This window comes from Peromyscus maniculatus, chromosome 6 (genome assembly GCF_049852395.1).
Source record: "Peromyscus maniculatus bairdii isolate BWxNUB_F1_BW_parent chromosome 6, HU_Pman_BW_mat_3.1, whole genome shotgun sequence".
NCBI classification, from domain to species: Eukaryota; Metazoa; Chordata; class Mammalia; order Rodentia; family Cricetidae; genus Peromyscus; species Peromyscus maniculatus.
The window spans coordinates 47,377,133-47,388,579 of NC_134857.1; the positions used below are offsets into that span (position 1 = coordinate 47,377,133).

At 44.2% G+C, this 11,447-nt stretch overlaps 1 long non-coding RNA gene across 1 annotated transcript; it reads left to right on the top strand.

The window, feature by feature from the left end:
• Positions 1 to 44: 44 nt before the first annotated feature.
• Positions 45 to 7,159, top strand: LOC121830162 (uncharacterized). The gene is made up of 2 exons (XR_006073144.2): positions 45 to 6,569; positions 6,759 to 7,159. It is a non-coding gene; the product is annotated as an uncharacterized LOC121830162 (long non-coding RNA).
• Positions 7,160 to 11,447: the final 4,288 nt, after the last annotated feature.

The following is an 11,447-nucleotide window of genomic DNA, read 5'->3' on the forward strand; positions in this document are numbered from 1 at the left end:
TGGTAATCCCTTTAGGCACCGGATGATCCGCCTAGGTGGGTCGGCCCCCGAGAGCCCTGGGCGGTGTGCGTCCGGCCATCGGCGACACCGAACAGGGGCAGCCTCACAGTTACAAAACTGAGAAACAAGGGAGGAGGGAGGGAGGGGAAGCGCGCCGTCTTCCGGGAAGCACCCGGCGCGCGTGGGTGTCGGGGTGTAGCCCGGGAGACGTAGGCCTGGCCCTGACCTCACCTCGCCGCCGGGTGTACAGTAATCCGGAAAATCCCTGGCTCCTAAAATAGAATTAGGGTGAGGACGTGACACCTGGCGATTTCACTGCACCAGGGAGTCGAATTCTAAATGGTTCCTGTAGTTTAGACAGAGTCGGGAAAGGGACGTCTGGTTGATTACACTCAACCTATGTCAACGTAAAAAACACAGCTCTCTCGGGCGGTGGGGGCGCACGCCTTTAATCCCAGCGCTTGGGAGGCAGAGCCTGGCGGATCTCTGTGAGTTCGAGGCCAGCCAGGGTTACCAAGTGAGTTCCAGGAAAGGCGCAAAGCTATGCAGAGAAACCCTGTCTCGAAGGGAAAAAAAAAAAAAAAAAAACATACAATTTTGGCCGGGCGGTGGTAGCGTACGCCTTTAATCCCAGCATTCGGGAGGCAGAGGTAGGCGGATCTTTGTGAGTTCGAGGCCAACCTGGACAGAGAAACCCTGTCTCAAAAAACAAAACAAAACAAAACAAAAAAACCACAGCTCTCGTCTTACTTGGAATTTGGGGTAACCTAAATTTGTGTTCCCCGGGCCATGGATCAAAATGGCTCCAGAATAAAACATTTCTGAATTCCCTTTAGCATAAGAGCTGTGGTTTGTTTTTACTTCTACACTAAATCTCCCAAATAGCTGAAGCCGCCGACATTGAAACAGTAGATCCTCCTCCCTCCATCTTAGGAACCTCTGGCCGCCCAAGGGTCTTTTAGTCTAGTTCAATCCTCCGAAAAAATCTTTGTCCTAATACACAGTTTGGGAATTGTTACTTTGTTTTGTTTAAGGCTTAATGTCTGGATGAAAAGGGTCTTAACCTTGCACCTATAGAGTACAAGGAATTTAGATACATCTTAATATTTGTCAGTTATGTCACTGAAGCGTGGGGGTGGGGGATTCAAGACAAGGTTTCTCTAGGTAGCCTTGGCTGTCTTGGAACTCGATCTGTAGACCAGGCTGGCTTCAAACTCGGAGATCCGTCTGCCTCCTGAGTGCTGGGATCAAAGGCGTGCACCTTCACCACCCTCTGTTGCAATAAGACATTTTTACAGCTCATTTTTGCTAGGTGTGTTTGGACAAGCAATCTGGAGACAAAGGCAGGTGGATCTCTGAGTTCAACATCAGACTGACCTACATATGGAGTTCCAAACCAGTTAGAGCTACATAATAAGTTTCTCAAAACAAACCCCTTAAAAAACAAAACTTTAGCCTGGTGGCAGTGGCACACGCCTTTAATCCCAGCACATGAGAGGCAGAGACAGGTGGATCTCTGTGAGTTCGAGGCCAGCCTGGGCTACAGAGCAAGATCCAGGACAGGCACCAAAACTACACAGAGAACCCCTGTCTCCAAAAACCAAACAACAAAACAAAACAAAAAAAACTACTTTATATAGAGCTGAATCTCAGCACTCAACAAAACAAAAACCTAATAAACCCGTGATTCTGATAGCTTTTTGGTTTGTTTTTGTTTTTTTCTGAGACAGGGTTTCTCTGTGTAACAGCCCTGGCTGTCCTGGAACTCATTCTGTAGCTCAGGCTGGCCTCAAACTCACAGAGATCTGCTTTCCTCTGCTGCTCAGAATGCTGGGACTAAAGTCATGGGCCACCACCTCCCAGCAATTCTGATAGCTTTTGGTGTTTCATCAAGTGATAGTTACCCTAACTAAGACACTATACAAACTAAAAATGTGGTAAATTAGTTGTTTGGGTTTTGGGAAAAGGGTCATCTTATGTGGACTCATCTCTAATTTGAGATCCTTCTGTCTTAGCTTCCATAAGCTGAAACTATAGACATATCTCACTACACTTGGTTTCAAAATGTGGTGAATTTGGGTAAGGCTTTATAAAAGAAGATTTGAAGGACCTCTAACATACATTATTAAGTGAACAAAAGGGAGTTGCAGGGCCTGGAGAGATGTCTTGGCAATTCAAGAGTGCTTGCTGCTCTCACAGAGGACCTGAGTTCGATTCCCAGAGTCCACATTGGTGGATCATACCCATATAACTCCAATTCCATGAGATCTGATGCCCTTCTGGCCTCTGTAGGCTTCTGTACAACATGTGTGTATAAATTCAGGCAAGCATACACATGAATAAAAATAAATAGTGAAATAAAGTTCCAGTATAGTATGAAATTACCCCCTTTACATGAAATTAAATTATACACTGAATAGGAACACAAGTGTAGCTTGTTAAGCACAAGAATAGCAAGAGGGCTGGGCGGTGGTGGCACACACCTTTAATCCCAGCACTCGGAGGCAGAGCCAGGCAGATCTCTGTGAGTTCGAGGCCACCCTGGTCTACAGAGTGAGTTCCAGGAAAGGCACCAGAGAAACTACACAGAGAAACCCTGTCTCAACAGGAAAAAAAAATAGCAAGAGGCCTGGGTTCAATCTTCAGAACAACCAAACCAATCCTCTGGATTGGAGGTGGGTGGGGAGGAGGTCGTGGTTCTTTGTATACTTTATACAATTCTACACGTGGTCTTAACTAAAAGGCCAAGGACCAATACAATTATCAAGCTTTCTATAGTGAAGGAACAATTCTTTCAACTTGGTATAAAAGATAATAAAATCTGATAAAGATGAATTACTAGTCAGATGAAACTTCAAGACATAAAAATGCAAGCCTGAATTATCATTAGCCTAAACAGAAATATTAGGTCAACATGACATTATCAGTGAAAAACAACTCCAAACTCCGAAGTTGTAAGAGAAAGTTTATTCTGAGCCAAATGTGAGTGTCCACGACCCAGTGTACTGGCTAGTCTTATGTCAACTTGACACAAGCTATAGTTATCTGAGAAAGGAGGACCTAAATTGAGAAAATGCCTTCATAAGGTCAGACTGTAGGCAGGATTAGGTATTTTCTTAATTAGTGATTGATGGTGGGGGTTGGGGAGACCCAGCCATTGTAGATAGTGCCACCTCTGGGCTGGTGGTCCTGGGTTCTACGTGTAACAAGCCAGTAAGTAGTACCGCTCCCTTGAACTCTGCATCAACTCCTGCCTCCAGGTTCTCATCCCATTTGAGTTTCTGTTCTCACTGCAACATAGCAATTATAATACTAAGACACCCAGGAACACAGATTCATGTATGTTCCAGCATGGAAGCTGATCCACTCGAGTTTAGTGGTTACTAAACAAAGTCATAAATAAGCATTTACCAAATACATTCTTGGGGACTGCAGGTAGGTGGGTTGCACTGCAGAAGGGAAAACTGTTACAGGTTACAGATACTCTGCGGTGACTGATACTCCTATCATTTGGATGGCAGATGTCAGTGGTTTGCTAAGAATACATTTTTAAAGTTGTACTTGACTGTCAAAAGAACCTCAGGCCAGGGGCTGGAGATAGGTGGCCATCTCAGTTTAGGATTACCTTTTCTGTGAAACATGAAACACCATGACCAAAAGCAACTTGGGGAAGAAAGAGTTTTGTTTTGTTTTTTTTTTAATCATACTTCCTTGTAAGAGTTCATCATTAAAAGCAACAAGAACAGGAACTCAAGTAGGGCAGGAAGCTGGAGGCAGGAGCTGATTCAGAGACCGTGGAGAAGTTCTGCTTACTGGCTTACTCCTCACGACTTGCTCAGCCTGCTTTCTTTTTTGTTAATATAATTTTGTATTGAATATATGGGAATTTCATATCATGCACCCCAATCCCATTAATTTCCCAGTCCTTCCATATCTGCCCTCCACCCTTGTAATCTCCCCCACAAAAGAAAATAAAAATAAAAATCACTTATGTAAATCTATAGAATAAAAATATATCACATATTCAGCCGGGCAGTGGTTGTGCGCACGCCTTTAATTCCAGTACTCGGGAGGCAAAGGCAGGCGGATCTCTGTGAGTTTGAGGGCAGCCTGGGCCACAGAGTGAGTTCCAGGAAAGGCGCAAAGCTACACAGAGAAACCCTGTCTTGAAAAAACAAAACAAACAAACAAAAAAGGTCAATACTCATTCATTATAGTGACACTGGAGGCTGTGGTGTGTCACACACTATATACCCTTTTGCCCAAACAGCTTTACTTGTGAATGTTCACTGGAATGAGTCATTAGTATAGTTTCTGGCTTCTGCTACACCAGTACTGGACCCTCCTAGAGTCTCTTGGATATCCTGCTGTTACCCCAGTCATGGAGGTCCTGCAGGACTGGCCCCTTTACACACTCCAGCAGCTCATAGATGGAGTAGGTATTGGCATGGGCCAACTCAAAAGTCCTAGATCGGGGCCTGGGTGGTAGCTGAGTTTGTCAGCCCACCAGCTCTCCTGTGACACCCTGGCAAGGGAGTGGGGACCAGCTTTCCCATGCACACATCACCACTGGCACCACTGTGGGTGGCCAGTTAGGGATGGAGCCAGTTCAGCGTGGTCCTAGAACATCAACTTGGTTTCAGGCTGCAGTACCCATCTGCAGCCCACAGGCCACTGACATCAACATAGATCCTAGCTGCAGTAGGACCATTGTTAGTTGTTTTCTTTTACTCTTTTGGTTCTTTGATGGTCTTTTGTTCTTGGGGGGCCACCACCCAGCTCCTGCATAAATCACACACAGAGGCTTATTTTTAATTATAAATGCTCAGCCTTAGCTTGGCTTGTTTCTTGCCAGCTTTTCTTAACTTTAAATTACTCCATCTACCTTTTGCCTCTGGGCTTTTTCCTTTTCTTACTCCTGTATATCTTACTTATACACTTACTCCATGGCTGGTTATGTGGCTGGGTGGCTGGCCCCTAGAGGCCTCCTCTCCTTGTTCTCTTGCTCTTTCTCCTTCTGTTTATTCTCCCTGCCTGCCTGCCCCACCTGTCCTTTCTCCTGCCTCGCTATTTGGCCACTCAGCTCTTTATTAGACCATCAAGTGTTTTAGACAGGCAAAGTAACACAGCTTCACAGAGTTAAGCAAATGCAACATAAAAGAATGCAACACATCTTTGCATCATTAAATATTCCACAGCATAAACGAATGTAACACATCTTAAAATAATATTCTACAACAGACCATGGACCCAGACATGGCCCTCATCTGCAGCCCAGCCCAGACACCACTGTGGCCTCTGGTGGTAGTGCAGGCCTTCCACGTCAGGCTATTCCTCACCACCGTCCTGTCAGCTCTCTCCGTGGCACACAAACTGCTCGGATTCTCTGATTTGCTCACCACAGATTGCTCACGTCCAGCCAGCTCAGCATTCCAGTGTCTTGGCTCTTTCAGCCATGCCTTCCCCAGCCTGCTCTCTCATAGGACCCAGGACAACCAGACCATGGGTGGCACCACCCACAGTGATATGGGCCCACCCACATCAGTCACTAAGACAACACCCTATAGGTTTACCTGCAGACAGATTCTATGGGGCATTCTCTCGTTTGAGGTTCCCTCTCCTCAGATAACGACAGCGTGTGTCAAGTAGAACTCGCCAGCACAATGGCTCAGTGGCTGGGAGCACTGGCTGCTCTTGGAGAGGACCCAGGTTCAGTTCCCAGCACCCACTACATATCCCAGCACTGCCGGTGACTCTAGTTGTAGGGGATCCCATGCACTTTTGATCTCGGCAGGCACCAAGTACGCATGTGGGGCACATACATCCATGCAGTCAAGCATTCACAAACATACAAAAATCTTAAAGATATTAGGTCAGATGGTTGAGCAAGGAATGACTATTAAGTGGGCTAAGTATAGCTCCAGATAATTTGGCTCTGGATCCACAACCTTCTAACTCTCCAAAATCACCAAGTTCTAGTCCACCATTTAACCTTTTAGAGTCGTTAACATAGGTGTGGCTTCTCTCTTTTCTCTCTTCTGGGAACTTCGGTTTATACCATATAAGTTTCTAAAGCTTACTTTCAGTTCTTGTACTGCCTTAAAAACAAATCAGATGTCTGTCTGTCTGCATGCCACAGCTCATTTTTTTTTCTTTTCAGTGAAAATACATGACTTAAAGAATTGCCAGGGTTATGAGATGCCTGAGGGTAATGGCACTTTCCACCAAACTTGATGAATTTCGTTCTATCCCAAAAAATAAACAAACATTTTGAGGGGTATGTGTGTGTGGTGCCATAGTGTGCTGGTGTTAGCCAAAGGACAACTGGCAGCCAGTATTCTACCCGTGAGCCATTCCACTGTGTGTGTGTGTGTGTGTGTGTGTGTGTGTGTGTGTGTGTGTGTGTAGGGAGGGAGGGAGAGAGGGAGGGTCAAAGGATGAAGTAATTGGGGTGAAAAGCAAATATGTTAGAAAGGAACTGTGTGATCTGTTTTCTTTTTTAAGGCATTTGCCATAAGGATAAATATGGAGGAGCATTTTAGGCAGAAAACAGAAGCAGAGTTGAAGAGGTAATGTTTGCTGGGTGTGTTAAGAAATACAGTGGCCATCTGTCACGTTGCCTCCCCAGAATCCCATCTTCCCTCTCCAGTTTTCCCTTGGAGACACCCAATATCTCTATTTTTAGTGAATGTGGTTTGGGAGAAGCTGACATCTTCCCCAGTTCCTAGCTATACCTCCCGACCTTCATCTCCCCACAGTGACTGATTCAAAACGTGTGCCGTCCCCAGGACTTTTTCTGGAACCATGAGAGGAAAGGAGAGAAGTTCTTATTCTGGATTGCAGAGAAGAGGGTGAGCTCAGAGCTACTGACTATGTGTGCCACTGGAATTTGAACCCAGAGCCTTGAAGTACTAAACGCACTCTGTCGACTCCTAGGCAACTTTCTTCGCTCTGTTTATTGACACTGGAGAAGAACCAGCTTAAGATGAAGCCAGCAATGAGCAGAGAGCAGGAGTAGAAACAGATACCAGTGAATTAATTTATGTCTCTAAGTGTAGAAGCTCCCTAGCTTCCACCCCCAGGTTATCCAGACATTTTGTTGTTGTTGTAACATTTAATTTAATTGTAACATTTTAACAGAAAGACTGACACTAAAGTATTATGGTTTGCCATAACATAGTGTGTTATACTTGGGACTAGTGTGACTGTGGAGGTAGAGGTAGGGGCTAGAATGTGAAGGCTTAAGAAATAGACCTTTATTGTATAGCTATGAAAGGGTTAAGTCAACAGTATCCCCAACAAACCCATCGGAACCAGAAACTCATAGCTAGGAACATTTAGTTCCTCACACTTTGATGAGGCATTCACTTTTGCTATTCTGGTTCCCTCTGATAGTTACAGAACTTTTACAATTGGGAAAGGAGAGCTAGGGACATGACTGTGACTAGAGCAGTGTGCTCCAACCAGGGTGCTGTGCATTATCCCAACAATCACTGAAACAAGTTTGACAAATGAGTTATTTATGGGGGCCAAGCATGGAGGGGGAGAACCCCAAAAACTCTTTCTAGAGAATAGAGTTAGGGTTGTTTATGGAATAACCCAGCAGAGAGACTTAAAGTGCATGCTCAGAGATGGCTAGCATGGTATGGATGTGGAATTTGGGCCTCTCTGACATCAAAAGGGCACAGAACAGAAACTGCAGGATCAAACAAGAGTCAGATCACTTCAACAAAAGCAGCCTTTAAGCTCCTGGAAGGTAATCTGGCAGCCATTGGCATCTCTACCCACGTGCCAGAAGTGCTGTCTGTCTGTCTTCAGCAAAGCCTGTGGGAGCCTCATAATACATACCTCAGCTGTGACCTCGAGAGCTCGTCATTTCAAAATCCAATTAGAAACAGCAAGGGGGGCTTGAAAGGTTGCTTAGGATAAGTAAGAGTAGGTCATCTGGATGTGTTTATCAAAGTTAGAAAACTGGGTTCTCTGTGTAGCCCTGGCTATCCTGGAACTCACTCTGTAGACCAGGCTGGCCTCGAACTCTGAAATCCACCTACCTCTGCCTCTCAAGTGCTGGGATTAAGGATGTGTTCCACCACCACCACAGGGTTTAAGACAGGGCCTTGATGGTAACATTCTTGGGGATGTTTCTGGTTTCTTGGAGAGATGTTTCTAAGGTGCAAAAGGTACACATTAACAACTGTAACGATTTTTTGATTGTTTGTTTGTTTTGGTCAGGGTTATGCTGGCCTCAAATTTATATCTCCTGCTTCAAGCTCTTAAATGCTGCGATTACAGTCATATGCCACTGCATCAGCTATAAAGACCTTTTGATAAGTACCCAGCAGATGGTTGTGTCTCAAGGAGCAAAAATTAGGTATTAGTAGCGTCTCTGTTAATTTTCTATTGCTGCAATAAGACACCATGGCCAAGGTAATTAATTATAGTGTTTATCTGGGGCTTACAGTTTGGGTATTAGAGTCCATGACCCTCATGGTGGGGAGCATGGCAGCAGGCAGGCATGGCACTGGAGTAGTAGCTGAGAGCTCACATCTTGAGACACAACCAGAAGGCAGAGAGATCTAACAGGAAACGGTAAGGGCTTTTGAAATCTCAAAGTGACCCCCCCTCCTTCAACAAAGCCGCACTTGCTGATCCTTCCCATTAGGCAACCAGCTATTCACACATGAGCCTATAAGGTCATTCTCATTCAGACCACCACACATAGTAAGGAGGCTTAGAAATGGACCTGGAAAACAAACAAAAGGGTTTGGCAAATTTCAGAAAATGCCATTTTCCTTTTAGGGATTGAGTTGTTTGATTTTGACCCCAGTCAGTAGTGTTTCCTAATTCTTTTAATAATAATAATAATAATAATAATAATAATAATAATAATAATAATGATAAACAATAATAAATTATTATTAGTGTGTGTGTGGTTGTGTATGGACATGCCATGGCATGTGTGTGGAGGTCAGAGTACAACCTTGTGCAATCTCTCCTGCCTTTATGTGGTTCCAGGGATGGAAATAAGAAAGTTAGGTGTTTGTGGAAAGCACCTTTACCCACTGAGTCATCTCAGGAGCCTACGTGTCCTGTTTTGAAGACACATTCACACAAGCAGAATTTCCCTGAAGAAAAAAGGAAATCAGTGGTGGATCTCAGCACTCAGGAGGCAGAGGCAGGTGGATTTCTGAGTTCGAGGCCAGCCTGGTCTATGGAGTGAGTTCCAGGACAGCCAAGGCTACACAGAGAAATCTTGTTTCAAAAAACAAAATGGAAAAAAAAAAAAAAGAAATGATCAGAAAAAAAAGAATGATAAGAATTAGGCTTTTTGGCATTTTTTTTGTGTGTGTGTGTGTTTGTTTTCTTATTGGAAACAATAGCTCTGGAAATCTAATGAACATAATTTTGAGCATTTAAACATAAAACCAGAAATAATGACATATTCAAATTCCCTATGGGTCACTTTAGAAGAGTCTCCTAGGTTTTTGTGTTATTTTGGTATTTTTCATAAATCCATGAAAAAAAATCCATTTTTAATGTATCTGCAGCACTATCAACTTGGATTTGATTATTTCCCAATGATTAGATTTAGGTTAAACATTTTTTTTTTCAGCTGGTAACCCTGTCTACATGGTTTCTGTTAGAGGGCACATGTTGTCCAAATGCTATCCAGTTTTGTTCATTTATTAACTTTGATCATTTTGGTCAAGGTGATATCCACTAGATTTGTCCACTGAAAAGGTACCTTTACATTCTTTTTTAAATTGCATGCATTATTTGTGTGTGGGGGTGGTGGGGGGTGGTGGGGGTCATGGCATGAGAGTGGAGGTCAGAGGACTACAGCTTGTGGGACTTTATTCTCCCGGAACCATGTGGATCCTGAGAGTTTCTGCTGAAAAACTACACTTCCCAGCTTCCCTTGTGGACTACGGAAGTCATTTCTGCCCTTGTAAGAGGCTGAATCCCATCTTCTGCAGGAATTTTGGCTGTCGGCACAGGTGGGTGACAAAAGTACCCCCCACGCACACACACCATGAATAGACATAGTTCCTCCTAAGGTCAGACCAAGCCTCACTTCCAGTTTCTCTGTGGACTGTATTTACAGTTTATTTTTCTGGAAGAGAGGATTTAGACCAATGGTTCTCAACCTGTGGGTCAAGGCCCATTTGGTGATGAACCAACCAGCTTTTCACAGGGGTTGAATTTCAGATATCCTGCATCTCAGATATTTACATTATGATTCATAATAGTAGCAAAATTACAGTTAAGAAGCAGCAACAAAGAATTTTACTGTCAGGGGTCACCACGTGAGGAACTGTATTGAAGGGTCACAGTGTTAGGAAGGTTGAGAACCACTGACTTGGATGGAGGTTCTTTCCAACATGGGCTGACTGGTGGTGCTTTGGGAATGTAATCTAGCCTCTCTACCCAGATGGAGACCTGTGCTCTTGCCTTGAAGCCTACAAGGACTATCTTTCCTAAAAACTTCCAAAGCCAGTATTTGTGAAAGCTCATTTAATTTGGTTATCTTGCTTTACAAATTATACCTCTAAACAACCAATCTATGTTAGAAACATGCTTAACTGCTGTCAGTATGTGGTGACCTGGAGATCTGTCCTTCGGCAAAAGGGGTTGACTTGGCTTTGGTCTTGATAATTCAGTCCATGTTACATGTAAATTATTTATTACAGAGTTGACATGACTGATGCTTTCATCTTTCCTCTGCTGGATGATTGTATGGAATGAGAATGCAGAGCTTTTTAAAAAGATTCTGTTAATAGGGTTAATTTTAGAAAACACGTTCTGGTTATTCAGTGTGAACTTTGTAAAATGAACCATTTTCTCTTGACTTCAGTGGCAGGCACTGACTCCGGCAGTGACTTAGGATGTTTCTAAAATGCTGTTTTTCCTGATTCCCAGCCCCCGCCCTTCTTTCTGTGACAGCAACATGAACAACAATGCAGCTTCGGAAGGGCTGTGACATCACAATGAACAATACCTCATTTTGTCACTAAAGGAAAAGTGTTAATATTCTGATCCTGGCCCTTGGCGCCACCCTGTGTCCTGACCTAAAGGTCTCTTTTTAAGGAAAAACTCCGCCCATTTTTAAGGAAACTCCACTTCCACTTCACTCCCAGGAGCTGTGCACCCCTTGACCCCTCCCTCCCTCCCTCCCTTTCTGTCTCTCTGCCTCTTTATCTCTCTATTATAATAAACCATTTCCACAAGGATGCAGCCTCTGAGTTGCAAATGTCCACCCCACAGAGGGCCACCATGCCTGCATTGAGTGGGTCACCCCGCAGCTACATCTGCCCAGCATGGTTCCCTGCATGCGCAGGATACCCTGGGGGGGGGGGCTCGCATAATAATAATAATAATTTGTAACAAAAAGACCTCCTGAAGGGTCTTTTTGGAGGGTACTTTGGAAGGAATTTTAGTTGGACTTA